General features: G+C 36.6%; 1 protein-coding gene across 7 annotated transcripts in view; it reads left to right on the top strand.

Moving 5' to 3' along the window:
* Vps13b (vacuolar protein sorting 13 homolog B) overlaps positions 1 to 19,323 on the top strand; it is a 757,361-nt gene that overhangs the window by 536,360 nt on the left and 201,678 nt on the right. The gene's annotated exons all lie outside the window — the stretch shown is intronic.

Raw genomic sequence — 19,323 nt, 5'->3', positions numbered from 1 at the left:
AATGATTTGCTAAAATAAAGACACCTGGTCCCAGCACCTTGCAAATGGGTTTTTCCTTTCAGCATTTCAAAATGTATTCATGTATTTGTGAAGGCTGTCTTTGGAAACCATCTGTCTGAAATCTGCAGCAATATGAAAACCCCTGTGGCTCCCTTAGATATTATAGTGGTATTTGTTGCTTCACTACTGTACTCTCTCCTATTCCCTTTTCCTTTTTTTTTCCCCTTCATTCATTTGTAAAGCATCAGTGCCCAGCAGTAGGTATGTAGTAGTAAATAACATTACTTAGTCCCTATAGTCACTTATCTTGCCATTTAATAAAGAGTCGTACATTAGTAACAACAAAGAGTTTAAAGTTCATTGAGTTTTAAGAAGAGCTATGAAGAGAAAAATAATAAGGTTTTGGGAGACAGTCTCTGTAAGTTGTGATTTTAAAATGAATTCTGAAGTAATATTGCAAATATTCAAATTCCAACTCTACTGTTTACTGGCTGTGTGACTTTGAGCAAGTTACTTAATATTTCTGGGCCTCAGTTTCTTTATCTCAAAATGGGGATAATAATGCACCTACTTTATATAGAGTTGTTCTGAGGATTAAGTGAGTTGATGTGTGTGATACATATAAAACAGTGCCTGACCCATTTTAAGCATCCCATGAGTGTTATCCATGCAATATGATTTTGCTGCTTAACAGATGATCAGGGAATCAATGATTTAGGATATCATCATTACCATTTTAATCACCTAATCACCATTATCATCGACATCTGCAGACATATATCATATATTTTGTGTGCAGAGTTTGCGAAAATGGATGTGGAATGTGTCTGGACTTAAGAATTCTATGATCTAACTAAGAGACAAAGCATAAGGATTAAAATAAAACTGTAATAGAAAGTAGCATATGCTAAATGACAGAGATAGTGCCCTACATAAGTGTAAGAAACAGTTGCTATAGGCTGATCAAAGGAGTACTTCACAGAGGAAGTGAACCTTTCAGAGGAAGGGCCCTCCACTTTGCAAGAATAGGAGGAGGATGTGGAGACCAGAAGGTGAGTGTGAAGCTCCAAAGAGGAGAAACTCATTGGAGAAGTAGTGAGGGATGAATTAAAGAGGAGGCCCAGAAAACTGGTTAGATTATTCAGTAGGTAGTGATCTGTCATGACCAGATTCTGAACTGGAGTAATCAAATAAATTTTCTCTCATTCACCTGAGACCTGCTGCTTTATAAATTGCCTAATTCCATGTCCCCATGATTGTCATTTTTAACTAGTAATACTACCTACAATTTCCTATCTATACATTTTCATCACATTTATTTTATCAAACGATGTTTTCTTATGATTTGCTTTAAAAAGTTCTTATAGTTCTTCATTGTCCTTAACAGTGTTTTTCACACAATAGAGTGTGTAAGAATTCTGAGACTTTGATCTCACCCTCAGGTAAGATGCTTCTGGCCTGGGGCTGGAGAATCTCAGTTTTAACAAGGGCCCTTTGTGATGCTGACTGAGGTGCCCAAGAAGCCTTGTTTTGAGGAAGACCTGGCTAGAGTCTGGCTTTGTCCTGTCTTTCCAACATCATCTTCCATTATTCCCATTAATATAGTCTTTGTTTGAGCCAAATGAAACATTTTCCTTTCCTTATTCTTACTCATTCTCTAAAATGTTTTTGATTTTATCTTCTCTTTGATGTGTGTGTGTGATTCCCTTAGTCCTTAATGCCATTTCAATGAGTCCAAATTTTGCCTACTTTCAGTCCCGGTTCTGATGTGTTCAGAAGGCATCTTTAGTAAATGAATGTGTCTCTCTACCCTGGAAAGCAGGCTCTAGGTTTAACTGATTCTTATATTTACTTATGACTGTATATCTGATATGTATCTTGCAAATGATTTAGTTTGTTTCTTCCTTTCCTAATTCATTCATTCATTAGTTATTGAGAGTCTTTGTACAGTGTAAAGGACCAGTGAGAATACAAAGGAAACACCAAGAATTATTAATGAAATGAAGGAATGACCATAAGTAACTCATGGATACCATGGGGGTATATTTAATATTTGCATCTTTTGAGAAGAAAAAAACAAAGTTAAAGTAGAGAGGTGTTATTTCAGGGAAAAGACATTTTATAATGTTCTGCTGATGTTATAGATATGTCGTTTATGTCTCATTCAACTGAGATTTTTGGGGATCTTGGCAAGAATGCAAGTCTTAGCTCCATTTCTCTGATCTCCAAGTATTTGCCTAGAATGAGGTATAGGTTCAACTCCAGAAAACTAATCATAGCCCTTCATTGAATGGTTCTTGGCTGATTAGTATTTTGATTTGTTGGAGAAACTAGGAAGGCAGCATAATTGAATTGGGTAGAATAGTAAGTGTTCTCTCCTTATGTAAAGATCACTGTGGAGATTTAGAGTTCTCAGCAAAACAGACAAAGTTCGGACTAATTGTAAAAGCATTGACATGGGACATGGATAGATTGGAAATCTCCTGCAAAAACCTCAGAAGTCATCTTTCTCCATTCTTATAGCTACTCAGACAAAAACACTCAAATCATTTCTTACTCCTATTGTTCATAATACCCAATATCTAATCCATCAACACATTTGGTATGTGAGTTATATAATTTTTGTTATTTTTCCCTACAATATAAACTCCATGAAGGTATGACCTGTGTTTCTGCTATAATCCCCAGCCAGTCCCTAGAATATAGATGCTCAGTAATAATTTGTTGAATGAACAGTGTGAAATAAAATTTCATTCCACATTTGACTAATTTTGAAGCTTCTTCAAGAAGCTCAGGAAATATTCCATTCCAATAAAATTAGAGTTGAAACCCAACTACTCAATATTATTTGGTAATGCTATCAACCAAATAATGTTACTTTAAAATGACGTAATTTTAAAAACAAAATATTTCTAACTAATTTGAATAAATACCAGTAATTTTTAAAGGCAAAGAGCTCTCCATTTTAATGGTACTGATTTGGAAATACTATTGTGAATGTGATCTGAATTTAGCTTTAACAACAAGAGATGTTCTGATGAGTAATGATATACAAGGTATTGTTAAAAGTGTGTCTTCTAATTCATCATTTTTTGAGAAAGTTTTCTCAGGAATGTCTAGACTTAGTTACTGCTTCAATGTTTATGAGATGATATTTGACATCTGGGAGGAAGAAATCTAATTTTTTCTGACTTTTAAGCTCTTATTCAAGGAGTCCCACATGACCAGAAATATCCAAACTTAAAGTATATAGTGGGTTACCTTCCTGAGTCTACAGAAGGTAGCTTTCTAAGAATAGTAAGGGTTCCTAGAACATGTCATAATATGAAAATTTACTGATGATATTGGGCTAACTGAACAGAGCTATGGTTAGAAATTTTTAACTGATTTAGATGATACTTCAAATTTCCAAGGATTGAAGGAAGAGGTTGATATGATCAGTACTTATGTGGAAGATCATTTTGGTATAGTGATGATTTTCATGGAGTAACAGACAAAAAAAAATCTCTCTAAGGAAAAGGAAGAATTGTCTAAGGGCATAAAGAGATATTTCTAACACTTTGATTAATTTGCATTCCAAATTCTTTGCATCATTACTTTTTAAGGTATTGGTAATATATGACAGAAAGAATTAAGATGTGACTTTAGGTCCATTTGGATTTGATCTGCCATTATCAAATTAAAGAGTAACCAGTAAAGTTTGCAAATGACCCTTTGTTCTGTAAAATAGATTTCAAATGAAATCAATAGAGAATCCTGAGATCTGGGCTTACTTTAAAGAGAATGTAGAGTTAACTGAGCCAAGTTCATTTAGCAAATAGAATATCTTGTAATGAAAATCATCTCAATAATTTTCTTAAACAACTATAGTCTATTTGGCAATGAAAATCAGCCACTAGATAAAGTTAATTATAGATAGGCTTGATTGTTTTCATCATTTTTCAACTTGTACTTAATATTGGAGAAACTTTTGTTTTAAAAGCATCTTCTTCTTGCTTCATTTCCATAAACCCTATATAATTTTTCTAAAGAACTGAAGCAAGAAAAGAGGATATAGGGGACATAGTAATCAAATAAGGGGTTTTAAATTTATCTTATGGATAGATATTTCTACAAAAACTGTAGTTTTCTTATCAGAAAATTAAGTTCATAGTTGCAAGACAGAAGCCCTCTGGAAGAGTTAATAAGCACAGTCTACTTCTACCTTGCTGCAGAAAATTAAATGCAACCTTCTCTATGACTCTTATAGAGAATGCATAGGCTCAGGAAACTTTCATCTGCTTCTGGGTTAGGGCTGATTCAATCTTAAAGCAAGTTTATGAGAGTGGCTGATGTGATACAGTTGTTTCTAGTAAAATCGGACTAGCTTTAAGGAGCCAATCTAAGTCAGTTTCTGAGTAAAATTCTATGAGAAACAGACTCCAACTCAGACACAATTGTAAACCCTGATATAATGAGGACTTGCAGCTGATTTAATCCTATTGAAACTCTTTAAGCAGCCATGGGACAAAATGGTTTCCACATTGACATCAATGGAACGGGACCTTAGATTTCATCAGTTAGAAGAGTAGTTACCTTGTACACACAGTAGCCACTTTTTAAGAATTAACATTGTGGCTATTTCTAAGCCAGGTTATTGTTTCTGATACAGAGGCATCTGTTTTAATTAAGGTTCCCAGAATGTGTCAAGTTTTGTTTTAAAAAAACTGAATTTATTACAAGAAGTAAACAAATTAGATGTATGCTCCTTGAACACAAAATGACCAACTTATTCCTGTTTATTATATATGCAGAAGACATATAACAAAAAGGAAAGACAATCAGAACTATTTCTGAATTATGACCCTATATACAATGTTTTACCTGGATTTTTTTTTATTTCCATGAATATAGAAACCCCTGCAAATAAGCTTATGCTATGAGATCATATAAGTATAAAGGGACAAACAGACACAAAAGTCTAACTATCAATACTGCAAATGAAATCTCAGTAGATGGGATTTGAATTTACCTTTGCCTGTGCGGGTAGGTTGTTGCATATAGTTTTTCTCTTTTTGTCTATGATTAAAACAGTCACTGATAATGATCTAAATATTATAGTTAGTCCTGATCCTTCTTCAAAATTTACAAGTTAAATTAGAACTGTAGGCCACAGGCTGCAGTAAAACACAAGGTTAACTGAAGTATCGCCATGTTTCTTTTATTACAGTTTGCACTGGTCTTGAAATATGAATATTTGAACTGATACTTAGTAGGCAGTAGTGGCCTCAGACTTACTTCAAAGAGCCGGAAAAGTAACTTCATGAAAGGAAAAACTTGAAACTATAATACTCTTTAGCATTCTATCTGTTAAGCAGTGATGGGTATCATTAGTTCTGCTCTTTCCCATAATCACTGCAGTATTGTGAAAACTTTTTTTTTTTGGTCATCCAACTGGGAACAGTTATATTATGTGAGATCTTATATAACATTTGGTTTAAGAAAATAAAACATAAAAAGCTGTTGTTTTGTAGCACTCAGTATTGGTACTACCAAAGTTCATACAAGCTTTTACAGATTTGGTTTTTAAATAAAAAATGACAATGGTGACACTGAAAGAGATGTTTAAAATGAAGCCAGCGTACCCTTTTTTAATACATTTTTATTTAATATATTAAGATAAATTTCAGCTCCCATATCACTAATTTGAAATGGTAATTCATCCATAGAATTATACAGGTTTATGATTTATAATACTGATGCTATTGAAAATTTGAGACTTAAAAATGTATTCTTTTTTTTTTATTAAATTACACTATTTACATAAAGCTTCCAGTGTAGATGCCATTAAAGGCATGTGACAACCTTTCTCGATCCCACCACACCATACCATCCTACACAGACTTCTGAGATACAAAAATAAGTATGTTTGCAAATGCTTAAACAGCGAAGTACATAATTTTTTCAAGTTTGTGTAACTTCTTTGTAATTCCAGTATGTGAAGCCATTAAAATACTGTGACTGATTTTTTTTTCTTTAAACTGTATTAGATTTTGTAAGATAGATACAATGTTTACTTATTTGGAAACACTACTACATTTCAGCAAGGGTAGTAAAATTAGGATATGTCACAGTGGTATTTCTTTAACTTCCCCCACAGGTGGTTTGTTTTTTCATGCTAACATCTATGGGACACTTAATTCATTTTAGATGTGATTGTCACTTATATTCTGTGGTTTTACACTTAATTTTTTTACAATTTATAAGATGTGAAAAAATCATATTATAATTGGAAAAAGATATTGATCAAGATTAAAGTATAATTCTTACCCACTGGAAGTATTTCTCCAGCATTGCTGTTATATAATCATAATTCTGATAAGTAGGTGGAAAAATCTGTGGGTATACATATGTTTGGTATACTAAGTTTTTTTTAAAAAAGAGAGAAATTTGAAAAAATAGTATGAAGTAGAATACTGGAGTAGAGGCAGAATCTCCTTCCATTGTTGGCCATCAAAACAGAACAATTTTGGTCCTTGTTAATTCTCAAGAGGTTGTTTTACACACATTTTTCTTCTAAAATTTAAACATCCATTTATTTTCAGCATTTTTTTAATATAGCTGAATTTTGATTGTGCTCATAAAAAATGTTGATCTGACCCAACAAGAGGTTTCAATCAAGTTTATCTTTCTCTACTCCAAAATGCTACTGAAGAACATCTAATTAATGTAATTGGAATGGTATCATTGCATTCTTTGGTATTGACCCATTATTCGAGTGTGATTTTATTTACTTCTTCTAAGACATTCTGGGTCTTAACCAGACTCCAGGGTGAGCTAGTAAACTTACCTATCTCAGTACATGAAAAAGAGGAATTAGTTACAGTTCCCTAGCTACTAGTACAGCTTTCAGCACCTTCTCCATGGTGGCTTGTGTCTGTACCATATATAGCTACGAAAGGATGGGAAAATGCACTGAAATGATCTAAGAAGTAAACTATCAACTTGACATGTTTTCCTGCCTATTGAAAACCCTCTCATATTGAAAGCCACTGATAGTGAAATTGTAGAATTCCACCAATTTAAGTACCATCTGGTTGTGCTCAAGGCTTTAAAGCTGTTATCTCCACATAAAATTTCAGAGTCCTCTACTTTTTCTTCACCAAACTATCCATTTTTAAGCCACAAATATTTTTCCAGCTCTTTCAGATTTTATCTAAAAGTATATTTTAACAGTATTTAAAAAGTTCTTAAACAATAACAATTTATCTTGATGGATGGCATGCTGTGTTTTTTCATTTTATTTTAATTAGCCATTGTGGAACCAAATTCCCCTTTTGTTTTAATCTTTTGAATATTGTTTAATTATTGTTATCATGCCAGATATCTTAAAGGTTATTTTACCAATACAGTTTCATTTAACATAACCCATATGGAATCAATAGCCTAGTTTCCTAAAGTGAATGCTTGGAAAATCTTACATTCATATGTTAAGAGTACACATCCTTTCCTCATTAGTTGGAAAGTACAGGGATTTTGGCACAGGTTCTGTGTGGAAGCATTGTGCAGCTTTTATATGGATTTTGTTTTTAGCCTTTGATGACACTGTTTAGAATAGGAAGTATCTAATAAGTAAAGCATTTTGTCTCAAGTGCTGCCAGTGTGTTTAATATATGCCTGGAGGTCTGAAACATTATCTTCTTCACTACAGTAATATGCATTTAATTCTCTGAAAGCAGAAGGTCGAACTTTTAAAAGGGACGCAAAGTACATTTTCAAACAGAATAATTCAAAACATATGGAACAGGGGAGCAGAGTAATGTACAGTTGGTTTTTATGGTTTAATCATGATCATGTTAATGCACACCAGTAGCTAATTAAAGAAAACTTTTATTGTTCATTTTGAAAAAGTTAGGTAAAGAGCAGGAGAGCTGATTTAACAGTGCTGCCCAGAGATACACACCACACTCACCCACAGCAAGCAGATAATGCTATTTTTGACAACTTATTTGTCTCCTTAGGCGATAATAAAGCAAAAGTATTTTTCAGAGTGATTACATTGTGAACTTTTCATTTTCCTCAGAGGAATGGTAAATTTGATGCTCAAGTTTAGGGGCCAGCACACATAACTAATTGTAAAACATTTTTCAATAATGAGCTAGGTACTCCTCAATATTATAGATAAGTAGTCTACAGTGGACTGGTAACACACTGGTCGATGTCTCAAAATCCTCAGCTTGTTTCAGTGCTACAAATAATTTGGAAGCTTAGGAAAATGGAAGGACCTGGGTTTTTAACCCAGTTATAAGAATTTAGTTTTCTGGTACTGGGAAAGTTAGACCTTTTTGCCCTTCCTTCCAATGGGAGGGTCTTTCATCTCTGTATCACTGGTTCAGATTCCATTCTACTTGGGAGTGACTAAAATTAGTTACCATCTGACTTCTGTTCAATAACCTGTGTGACCCAAGCTGATAGCTGCCATCCTGCCCTGCTGATTATTTATATTTCAGGATCATACCACTTGGCATGCAGGAGTCTAATGTTGCAATCTCAACACATAATAATGCTGGACACTAAATTTCTTTAAAACTTCCCCTACAGGTGGTTTGTTTTTTCATGCTAACATCTATTGGAAACTTAATTCATTTTAAAGCAGGAGAGACTAAATTTTAAATATAAATATAAGTTAGAAGAAAAGTCTCTATGCAGAAAACATCTAGTCAATTGTGGTTGACTTTCCTGAGAGAATAAAATTAATTTATGAATCTTGAATTCCTGATTTGAACTGAACCTAAAATATTTTTTAGTTCAACTATATACAGATATTTAGTTTGTAATGCTTCAAAATATGCGCAGTAAATCCTAGATGACTCATGTGCTTGATTTTATTACTTTTTCATATGTTATTTGAGAATTTCTAGTTGACAGTGGATTTGGACATATATTTGAAATTTTTATAATAGGGATAACAAAGCTTTAAAATTGAGCTGTTGTCTCAAAAACCAGTGACTTTATTTTTACTTTACTGAATTTTATAATTAAAACTGCTTATTCATATGTTAAGTCAGCACGTAGTTATTAAGCTTTTCTGTGTGAAAAAAAAAAGTGTGGTGTGTTCTGAGGATGCTAACATGGTGTTTCCACATACCACAGCCTGCTAGCTGCCTCACCTTGGACCTGTTGATTAATCTCTCCAAGCCTCATTTCCTCAGCTTTAAAATGGGGATAAGAATACTTTCTCTCAAAGGATTATAACAGTAAAGAAGATGTATGTATCTTGCTAACAACATGTGGCAAATTATAAACATACTTAGTAGCATCTTTTTTATCTTCAGTTGCTTACAATCTCTGAGATAGAATACACTGTGAAAAGTGCTATAAAAAGTTGTTTTACTAGGCAGAAGTAGGAAAGACTAGTAGCACCTGGAAGGTGCCTGTTAAAGTCCCAATATGAGAATGAGGACATAGCAGAGACTAAGAGGATAGTCTGAAGTATGTTCAGCCCACAAAGTAGAGGGTACAGAGCAGGAAAGACCCCTACATCTGGGACAGACCTTATAAAGTATAGTATTGGGAAATCTTCATCCATATATACTTATATCTTAACAGTCAACTCTAGTTTGATGGGAAGTATTTTTTATTAATTTATTTTATTTTTAAAAATCTTTTTGATAGCAGGAGATTGAGCCCAGGCAGAGCTTAGCCACTAAGCCACATCCCCAGCTCTTTTTATATTTTTTATTTATTTTTATAAGTAACAGGGTCTCGCTAAGTTACTTAGGGCTTCACTTAGTTGCTGAGACTGGTTTTGAACATGCAATCATCCTGCCTCAGCCTCCTGAACTTCTGGGATTATAGTGTGTGCCACCAAGTATTTTTTCATTTAATATTATATCAGAAACAAACATTGCATCAGATATTTACAGATCTTTTCCAATGTGCCAGGTACTGCCCTGCTCCTTAGTGATCCATGGAATGACTTGGCCCATTCTTTCAGCAGTTCTTCACCTAGTAGAAGACATAAACATGATAGCTACCTGGTACTAGGTATTTACTGCGTGCCAGGCACTGTGCTGACCTTTTTTTTTTTTTACGTACACTGCCTTGTCAAATTCTCATAATAACACTATGAGAAATTGTTATTTCTCATTTTATAGATATGAGTATGTAGCTTTAGAAAGGTTTGTAGGTTTCCCAAAGTCATCTTGGGCTTGATCTCCAGGCTGACTCTAAAGCCTATACATAGTCATGCATCACTTGGTGGGACAAACATGCTTTTAGGCGATTTCCTAATCATATGAACATTGTAAAGTGTACTTACACAAACCTAGATGATCTATCTAGCGAGCCTACTCCACACCTAGGCGTGTGTGTGTTGGGGGGCCATGATGTACAAAACAACATGAGATTAAAACTCAAGCACAAGAAAAATCAATGCAATCAAGAAGAGAGATGTAGGAGGCTGCTGTAGGTGTAACATGGCATGCTGGTTTATAGTAAATTTTTATTTCCACATTTTTTTATTGGTGCATTATAGTTGTACATATTGATGGGATTTATTGTTACATATTTGTACAGGCACATAATATAACAGTATAATTTATCCAATATCACTCCCCCATCCTTCCCCATCTCTCCCTCCCATCTCTTGGTCTCCTTCTTCCATTGATATCTCTTTGAGTTTTAAGAGCTCTACCCCCACTTTGTTTTACTTTTTCTTCTCTAGCTTCCTCATATGAGAGAAAACATAGTACTCTTAACCTTCTGAGTTTCAGTTATTTCACTTAATATGATAGTAACTTTTATAAGTCAAAATATATGCAAAAATAATGATTAAAAGTATAGTATAGTAAAGATACAACCAGTAATTTCTTATCAACTATATTCTGTGTGTAATTATATGTATTATTATTTTTGGAACTGGGGATTGAACCCAGGGCCTCACACATGATATTTCAGCACTCTATTATTAAACTTCATACCCAGACTTTTTATTTTGAGACAGGGTCTTACTAAGTTGCTCAACTGGCCTCAGTTTCGTGATTCTCCTGCCTCAGTTGCCCAAATAGCTGATATCCTGTATTTTTCTATGACTGGCAGTGCAGTAGTTTTATTTACACCAGCATCACCACAAACACATGGGTAATGCATTGCTCTCATGACATTAGGATTACAGAGAAACCAGGCAACAGGAATTTTTCAGCTTTATTGTGATCTCATGGGACCACCATAGTATATACATTCATCATTGACCAAAATGTTATATGGTCCTATACTATATTCATGTAACCCTGTCTGCTATTAACACCACAGAACATTTTAGTAGAATATACCCATCCTCACTCATAATGGAAGTATGAGTGAAGTACTAATCTCATCAAGAGAACAAAGAGTAAAGAAATAATTCTCAGACAAATTTTGTTAATTTTGATGGACAAGCAAATTTTTGCTAGCTATGGCAAACTCAGAGGGGTGCTCCAGGCAGAAGTACAGCAGAGTTGAATGATTTAAAAGAACATGGTATCTTCCAAGACCCAGGGACAAGTTGTTTTGTTTCAGATAGCATATTTTTTTCACAATATGTCTTCCTTAACAACTATGAAATCAATTAATATCATTTGAAAAGTTTTAATAACTATTGCATCATTCTCTTTATTTTTTTTTTTAATTTTTTATTGTTGGCTGTTCAAAACATTACATAGTTCTTGATATATCATATTTCACAATTTGATTCAAGTGGGTTATGAGCTCCCATTTTTACCCCATATACAGATTGCAGAATCACATCAGTTACACATCCATTGATTTACATATTGCCATACTAGTGTCTGTTGTATTCTGCTGCCTTTCCTATCCTCTACTATCACCCCTCCCCTCCCCTCCCCTCCCCTCTTCTCTCTCTGCCCCCTCTACTGACATTCGTTTGTCCCCCTTGTATTATTTTTCCCCTTCCCCTCACTTCCTCTTGTATGTACTTTTGTATAACTCTGAGGGTCTCCTTCCGTTTCCATGCATTTTCCCTTCTCTCTCCCTTTCCCTCCCACCTCTCATCCCTGTTTAATGTTAATCTTCTTCTCATGCTCTTCGACCCTACTCTGTTCTTAGTTACTCTCCTTATATCAAAGAAGACATTTGGCATTTGTTTTTTAGGGATTGGCTAGCTTCACTTAGCATAATCTGCTCTAATGCCATCCATTTCCCTGTAAATTCTATGATTTTGTCATTTTTTAATGCAGAGTAATACTCCATTGTGTATAAATGCCACATTTTTTTTATCCATTCATCCATTGAAGGGCATCTAGGTTGGTTCCACAGCCTAGCTATTGTGAATTGTGCTGCTATGAACATCGATGTAGCAGTGTCCCTGTAGCATGCTCTTTTTAGGTCTTTAGGGAATAGACCGAGAAGGGCAATAGCTGGGTCAAATGGTGGCTCCATTCCCAGCTTTCCAAGAAATCTCCATACTGCTTTCCAAATTGGCTGCACCAATTTGCAGTCCCACCAGCAATGTACAAGTGTACCCTTTTCCCCACATCCTCGCCAGCACTTGTTGTTGTTTGACTTCATAATGGCTGCCAATCTTGCTGGAGTGAGATGGTATCTTAGGGTGGTTTTGATTTGCATTTCTCTGACTGCTAGAGATGGTGAGCATTTTTTCATGTACTTGTTGATTGATTGTATGTCCTCCTCTGAGAAGTGTCTGTTCAGGTCCTTGGCCCATTTGTTGATTGGGTTGTTTGTTCTCTTATTGTCTAATTTTTTGAGTTCTTTGTATACTCTGGATATTAGGGCTCTATCTGAAGTGTGAGGAGTAAAGATTTGTTCCCAGGGTGTAGGCTCTCTATTTACCTCTCTTATTGTATCTTTTGCTGAGAAAAAACTTTTTAGTTTGAGTAAGTCCCATTTGTTGATTCTAGTTATTAACTTTTGTGCTATGGGTGTCCTATTGAGGAATTTGGAGCCCGACCCCACAGTATGTAGATCGTAGCCAACTTTTTCTTCTATCAGACGGCGTGTCTCTGATTTGATATCAAGCTCCTTGATCCATTTTGAATTAACTTTTGTGCATGGCGAGAGAAAGGGATTCAGTTTCATTTTGTTGCATATGGATTTCCAGTTTTCCCAGCACCATTTGTTGAAGATGCTATCCTTCCTCCATTGCATGCTTTTAGCCCCTTTATCAAATATAAGATAGTTGTAGTTTTGTGGATTGGTTTCTGTGTCCTCTATTCTGTACCATTGGTCCACCCGCCTGTTTTGGTACCAGTACCATGCTGTTTTTGTTACTATTGCTCTGTAATATAGTTTGAAGTCTGGTATCGCTATACCGCCTGATTCACATTTCCTGCTTAGCATTGTTTTTGCTATTCTGGGTCTTTTATTTTTCCATATGAATTACATGATTGCTTTCTCTATTTCTACAAGAAATGCCGTTGGGATTTTGATTGGCATTGCATTAAACCTATAGAGAACTTTTGGTAATATCGCCATTTTGATGATGTTAGTTCTGCCTATCCATGAACAGGGTATATTTTTCCATCTTCTAAGATCTTCTTCTATTTCTCTCTTTAGGGTTCTGTAGTTTTCATTGTATAAGTCTTTCACCTCTTTTGTTAGGTTGATTCCCAAGTATTTTATTTTTTTTGAAGATATTGTGAATGGAGTGGTTGTCCTCATTTCCATTTCAGAGGATTTGTCGCTGATATACAGGAATGCCTTTGATTTATGCGTGTTGATTTTATATCCTGCCACTTTGCTGAATTCATTTATTAGCTCTAATAGTTTCTTTGTAGACCCTTTTGGGTCTGCTAGGTATAGAATCATGTCATCTGCAAATAGTGATAATTTAAGTTCTTCTTTTCCTATTTTGATGCCTTTAATTTCTTTCGTCTGTCTAATTGCTCTGGCCAGTGTTTCGAGAACTATGTTGAACAGAAGTGGTGAGAGAGGGCATCCCTGTCTTGTTCCAGATTTTAGAGGGAATGCCTTCAGTTTTTCTCCATTCAGAATGATGCTAGCCTGAGGCTTAGCATAGATTGCTTTTACAACATTGAGGTATGTTCCTGTTATCCCTAGTTTTTCTAGAGTTTTGAACATAAAGGGATGCTGTACTTTGTCGAATGCTTTTTCCGCATCTATCGAGATGATCATATGGTTCTTATTTTTAAGTCTATTGATGTGGTGAATAACATTTATTGATTTCCGTATATTGAACCAGCCTTGCATCCCAGGGATGAATCCTACTTGATCATGGTGCACAATTTTTTTGATATGTTTTTGTATCCGATTCGGCAGAATTTTATTGAGGATTTTTGCATCTAGGTTCATTAGAGATATTGGTCTGTAGTTTTCTTTCTTTGAAGTGTCTTTGTCTGGTTTAGGTATCAGGGTGATGTTGGCCTCGTAGAATGAATTTGGAAGTTCTCCCTCTTTTTCTATTTCCCGAAGTAGCTTGAAAAGTATTGGTATTAGTTCCTCTTTAAAGGTTTTGTAAAACTCTGCTGTATACCCATCCGGTCCTGGGCTTATCTTAGTTGGTAGTCTTTTGATGGTTTCTTCTATTTCCTCAATTGATATTGGTCTGTTTAGGTTGTCTATATCCTCCTGACTCAATCTGGGCAGATCATATGACTTAAGAAATTTATCTATGCCTTCACTATCTTCTAATTTATTGGAGTATAAGGATTCAAAATAATTTTTGATTATCTTCTGTATTTCTGAAGTGTCTGTTGTGATATTGCCTCTTTCATCCCGTATGTTAGTGATTTGAGTTCTCTCTCTTCTTCTCTTCGCTAGCATGGCTAAGGGTCTGTCGATTTTGTTTATTTTTTCAAAGAACCAACTTTTAGTTTTGTCAATTTTTTCAATTGTTTCTTTTGTTTCGATTTCATTAATTTCAGCTCTGATTTTAATTATTTCTTGCCTTCTACTTCGTTGGCTGTTGTTTTGCTCTTCTTTTTCTAGGATTTTGAGATGAAGTATGAGATCATTTATTTGTTGGTTTTTTCTTTTTTTAAGGAATGAACTCCAAGCAATGAATTTTCCTCTTAGAACTGCTTTCAATGTGTCCCATAGATTCCGATATGTTGTGTCTGTGTTTTCATTAATCTCTAAGAATTTTTTAATTTCCTCCTTGATGTCTTCTATAACCCATTGATCATTCAGTAACCTATTGTTCATTCTCCAAGTGATGTATTCTTTTTCCTTCCTTCTTTTATCGTTGATTTTCAGTTCCATTCCATTATGATCAGATAGGATGCATGGTATTATCTCTACTCCTTTGTATTGTCTAAGAGTTTCCCTGTGACATAATATATGATCTATTTTTGAGAAGGATCCATGTGCTGCTGAGAAAAAAGTGTAACTGCTTGATGTTGGGTGGTATATTCTATATATGTCAATTAAGTCTAGGTTATTAATTGTGTTATTGAGTTCTATAGTTTCCTTATTCAACTTTTGTTTGGAAGATCTGTCCAGTGTTGATAGAGGTGTGTTGAAGTCTCCCATGATTATTGTATGGTGGTCTATTAGACTCTTGAACTTGAGAAGAGTTTGTTTGATGAACATAGCTGCACCATTGTTTGGGGCATATATATTTATGATTGTTATGTCTTGTTGGTGTATGGTTCCCTTGAGCAGTATGTAGTGTCCCTCTTTATCCCTTTTGATTAACTTTGGCTTAAAATCTATTTTATTTGATATGAGTATGGATACTCCTGCTTGTTTCCGAAGTCCATATGAGTGATATGATTTTTCCCAACCTTTCACCTTCAGCCTATGTATGTCTTTTCCTATCAAATGCGTGTCCTGTAGGCAGCATATTGTTGGGTCTTGTTTTGTGATCCATTCTACTAGCCTGTGTCTCTTGATTGGTGAGTTTAAGCCATTAACATTTAGGGTTATTATTGAGATATGGGTTGTTCTTCCAGCCATATTTGTTTATTTATGTTACTAAACATGGTTTGTTTTCCACTTTGATTATTTTCCCCCCTTTAGTGTCCTACCTCCCACTGTTGGTTTTCATTGTTATTTTCCATTTCCTCTTCCTGTAATGTTTTGCCAAGGATGTTTTGAAGAGATGGTTTTCTAGCTGCAAATTCTTTTAACTTTTGTTTATCGTGGAAGGTTTTAATTTCAGCTTCCATCCTGAAGCTTAATTTCGCTGGAAACACAATTCTTGGTTGGAACCCATTTTCTTTCAGTGTTTGAAATATGTTATTCCAGGATCTTCTAGCTTTCAGAGTCTGTGTTGAAAGATCAGCTGTTATCCTGATTGGCTTACCCCTAAATGTGATCTGCTTCCTTTCTCTTGTAGCTTTTAAAATTCTCTCCTTATTCTGTATGTTGGGCATCTTCATTATAATGTGTCTAGGTGTGGGTCTCTTATGATTTTGCACATTCGGCGTCCTGTAGGCTTCTAGGATTTGGGGTTCTGTCTCATTCTTCAAGTCTGGGAAGTTTTCTCGAATTATTTCATTGAATAGATTGCTCATTCCTTTGGTTTGAAACTCTGTTCCTTCCTGTATCCCAGTGACTCTTAAATTTGGTCTCTTGATGTTATCCCATATTTCTTGGATGTTCTGCTCATGGTTTCTTAACAGTCTTGCTGAGCTGTCTATGTTCTTTTCAAGTTGAAATACTTTATCTTCATTGTCTGATGTTCTGTCTTCTAAGTGTTCTACTCTGCTGGTAGTATTCTCAATTGAGTTTTTAAGTTGGCTTATTGCTTCCTGCATTTCTAGGATTTCTGTTTGTTTGTTTTTTATAACCTCTATTTCCCTGTATAGTTGATCTTTTGCTTCTTGGATTTGTTTATGTAATTCATTGTTGAAGTGATCTTTCATTGTCTGATTTTGCTGTCTGATGTCTTCCTTGAGACTCCAGATCATCTGAAGCATGTATATCCTGAATTCTTTATCTGACATTCCATCAGCTGCAGCTATTACCTCTTCTAACGTTGCGTTGACCTGCAATGCTTGTGGTCCTTTCTTTCCTTGTCTCTTCATACTGTTCGCTTTCCTTTCTTCTTGGTGAAACTGTTGTGCTATTGAATTTTCCCCCTATATATTTATATTGGTCTTGTATAGTTGCAAAGTCTCCCTCGCAGGCGCGGGCGGCGACTCTGCCCCTCCTCCAATTGGGGCAATGTGCCTACCACGCCGGCAGGCCGCTGGGCCTGCTCTGCCAGTCGGAAGCAGGTCCGCCGACCTTGCAGGCGCGGGCGGCGGCTCTGTCCCTCTGCGGGCCGCTAGGCTTGTTCTGTCGGTGGTCGCAGTTCTGCCTACTTTGCAGGCGCAGGCAGCGGCACTGCCCCTCTGCAGGCCTCTGGGGCTGTACTACCAGTGGGTCGCAGGTCCGCCTACTTTGCAGGCGTGGGGGGGGGGGCGGCTCTACCCTTCCTCAGGCCACTGGGCCTGTTCTGTCTCTCGGTTGCAGGTCTGACGGTGGTCTCAGTTCCAACTACCTTGCAGGCGCGGGGGGGAGGGGGCGGCTCTGCCTCTCAGCAGGCCGCTGCTCCTCTTCTGCCGGTGGTTCGCAGGCCCGCCTACCTTGCAGGAGTGATTGGAAGCTCTGTCCCGCCGCGGGCCACTGGGCCTTTTCTGTCGGTGGTCACAGTTCCCCTACCTGGCAGGCGCGTGGGGTGGGGGGCGGCTCTGCCCCTCAGCAGGCCGCTGGGCCTGCTCTGTGTTTGGTCCCAGTTCCCTCTACTATGCCGGCGCAGGGGGAGGGGGCGGCTCAGCCTCTCAGCAGGCGGCTGCTCCTCTTCTGCAGGTGGGTCGCAGGCCCGCCTACCTTGCAGGAGTGATTGGAAGCTCTGTCCCGCCGCGGGCCACTGGGCCTTTTCTGTCGGTGGTCACCCTTCCCCTACCTGGCAGGCGAGGGGGGTGGGGGGCAGCTCTGCCCCTCAGCAGGCCGCTGGGCCTGCTCTGTGTTTGGTCCCAGTTCCCTCTACTATGCCGGCGCAGGGGGAGGGGGCGGCTCAGCCTCTCAGCAGGCGGCTGCTCCTCTTCTGCAGGTGGGTCGCAGGCCCGCCTACCTTGCAGGAGTGATTGGAAGCTCTGTCCCGCCGCGGGCCACTGGGCCTTTTCTGTCGGTGGTCACCCTTCCCCTACCTGGCAGGCGAGGGGGGTGGGGGGCGGCTCTGCCCCTCAGCAGGCCGCTGGGCCTGCTCTGTGTTTGGTCCCAGTTCCCTCTACTATGCCGGCGCAGGGGGAGGGGCATCATTCTCTTTAATTGTTTATTAGTCCTTGAATATTTCCACCATCAGCGCTTGACAAGCAACTTACAATAACTTGTAGCATGGGCAGATTATACTCTTTTTTTCCAACCAGATTAAGGAAGAGTCTAAAAACTGATAAATAATTATCCAGTACTTTGGGAGATAATTTTCTATTGCTAATAGTAATGTAAATTAGTGCAGCCTTTATGGAAAGATAATTAATAGATCTCCTAAGCAGTAACTTTAACATTATTCATGCCATTTACATAGTAATTCCATTTCTGGGAGCCTGTTGTAAAGAAATACAACTACATGTTTGTCATAGATGTTTGTTGGCAAAAATTAGAAACTTGAATATCAATCATATGGAAATGCTTGAACAAATTATTCCTAACACTAAATAAAATATTATGCAGCCTTTTAAAAGCTCTATTTATGCAGAGTACAATAGCATGTTAAAAAGTAGGCTGAAAATTTGTCTCTACAGTATGATCATAACCACAGAGTAGAGTAGATGGAGGGAATCTATGCAAATGAGGAAAAAAGACTACAAGTAGTTTGCTCCATAATATCATTGGTTATATTTGCTGACAAAATAGGAGTAAGAGGATTTTGCTTTTTCTCTTATTCTTCTGGATTTTCCATAGTTACATTGATAATTCTATATTACTTCAAAGAAAAAGTAAGTGAAAAATCTAGTTACTGAATAGATGGTTGGAAGACATACAAAAGAGGAAGGTAAGTCATGCTGCCAATGTGATCATAACCTCTGCTGCCACCAAGTTGTTCCTGGTTTTCTTCTTCAGATTCATGCGTGGACAACTTGGGGAACTAATAACCTTTATTGCACAAAGGAAAAATCTACCCTGAGAGGCTTTAATTAATTATTTTCTGACTTTGACTTTATTTGATCACCTACATTTAGCCTTGGGCCAAGTCTTATTATACAAAGAAAAATAAACATCTTTTTAAATAGTGTGCATTAATTTTATTTACTTTTCTCTGTCTTTCATAATTTAGGATTACTGATTTTATTCTCCATTCCTCACTGTGCAAAAACCTATAAAATACTTTTATAACAAGGGTAAAGAACATAATATAATCTATGTCTACATAAAATATTA

The sequence above is a fragment of the Marmota flaviventris genome, chromosome 15, assembly GCF_047511675.1.
Source record: "Marmota flaviventris isolate mMarFla1 chromosome 15, mMarFla1.hap1, whole genome shotgun sequence".
Taxonomy (NCBI): Eukaryota; Metazoa; Chordata; class Mammalia; order Rodentia; family Sciuridae; genus Marmota; species Marmota flaviventris.
Note: the sequence above shows the minus strand (reverse complement) of the source record. Positions and strands in the feature narration are given on the sequence as shown.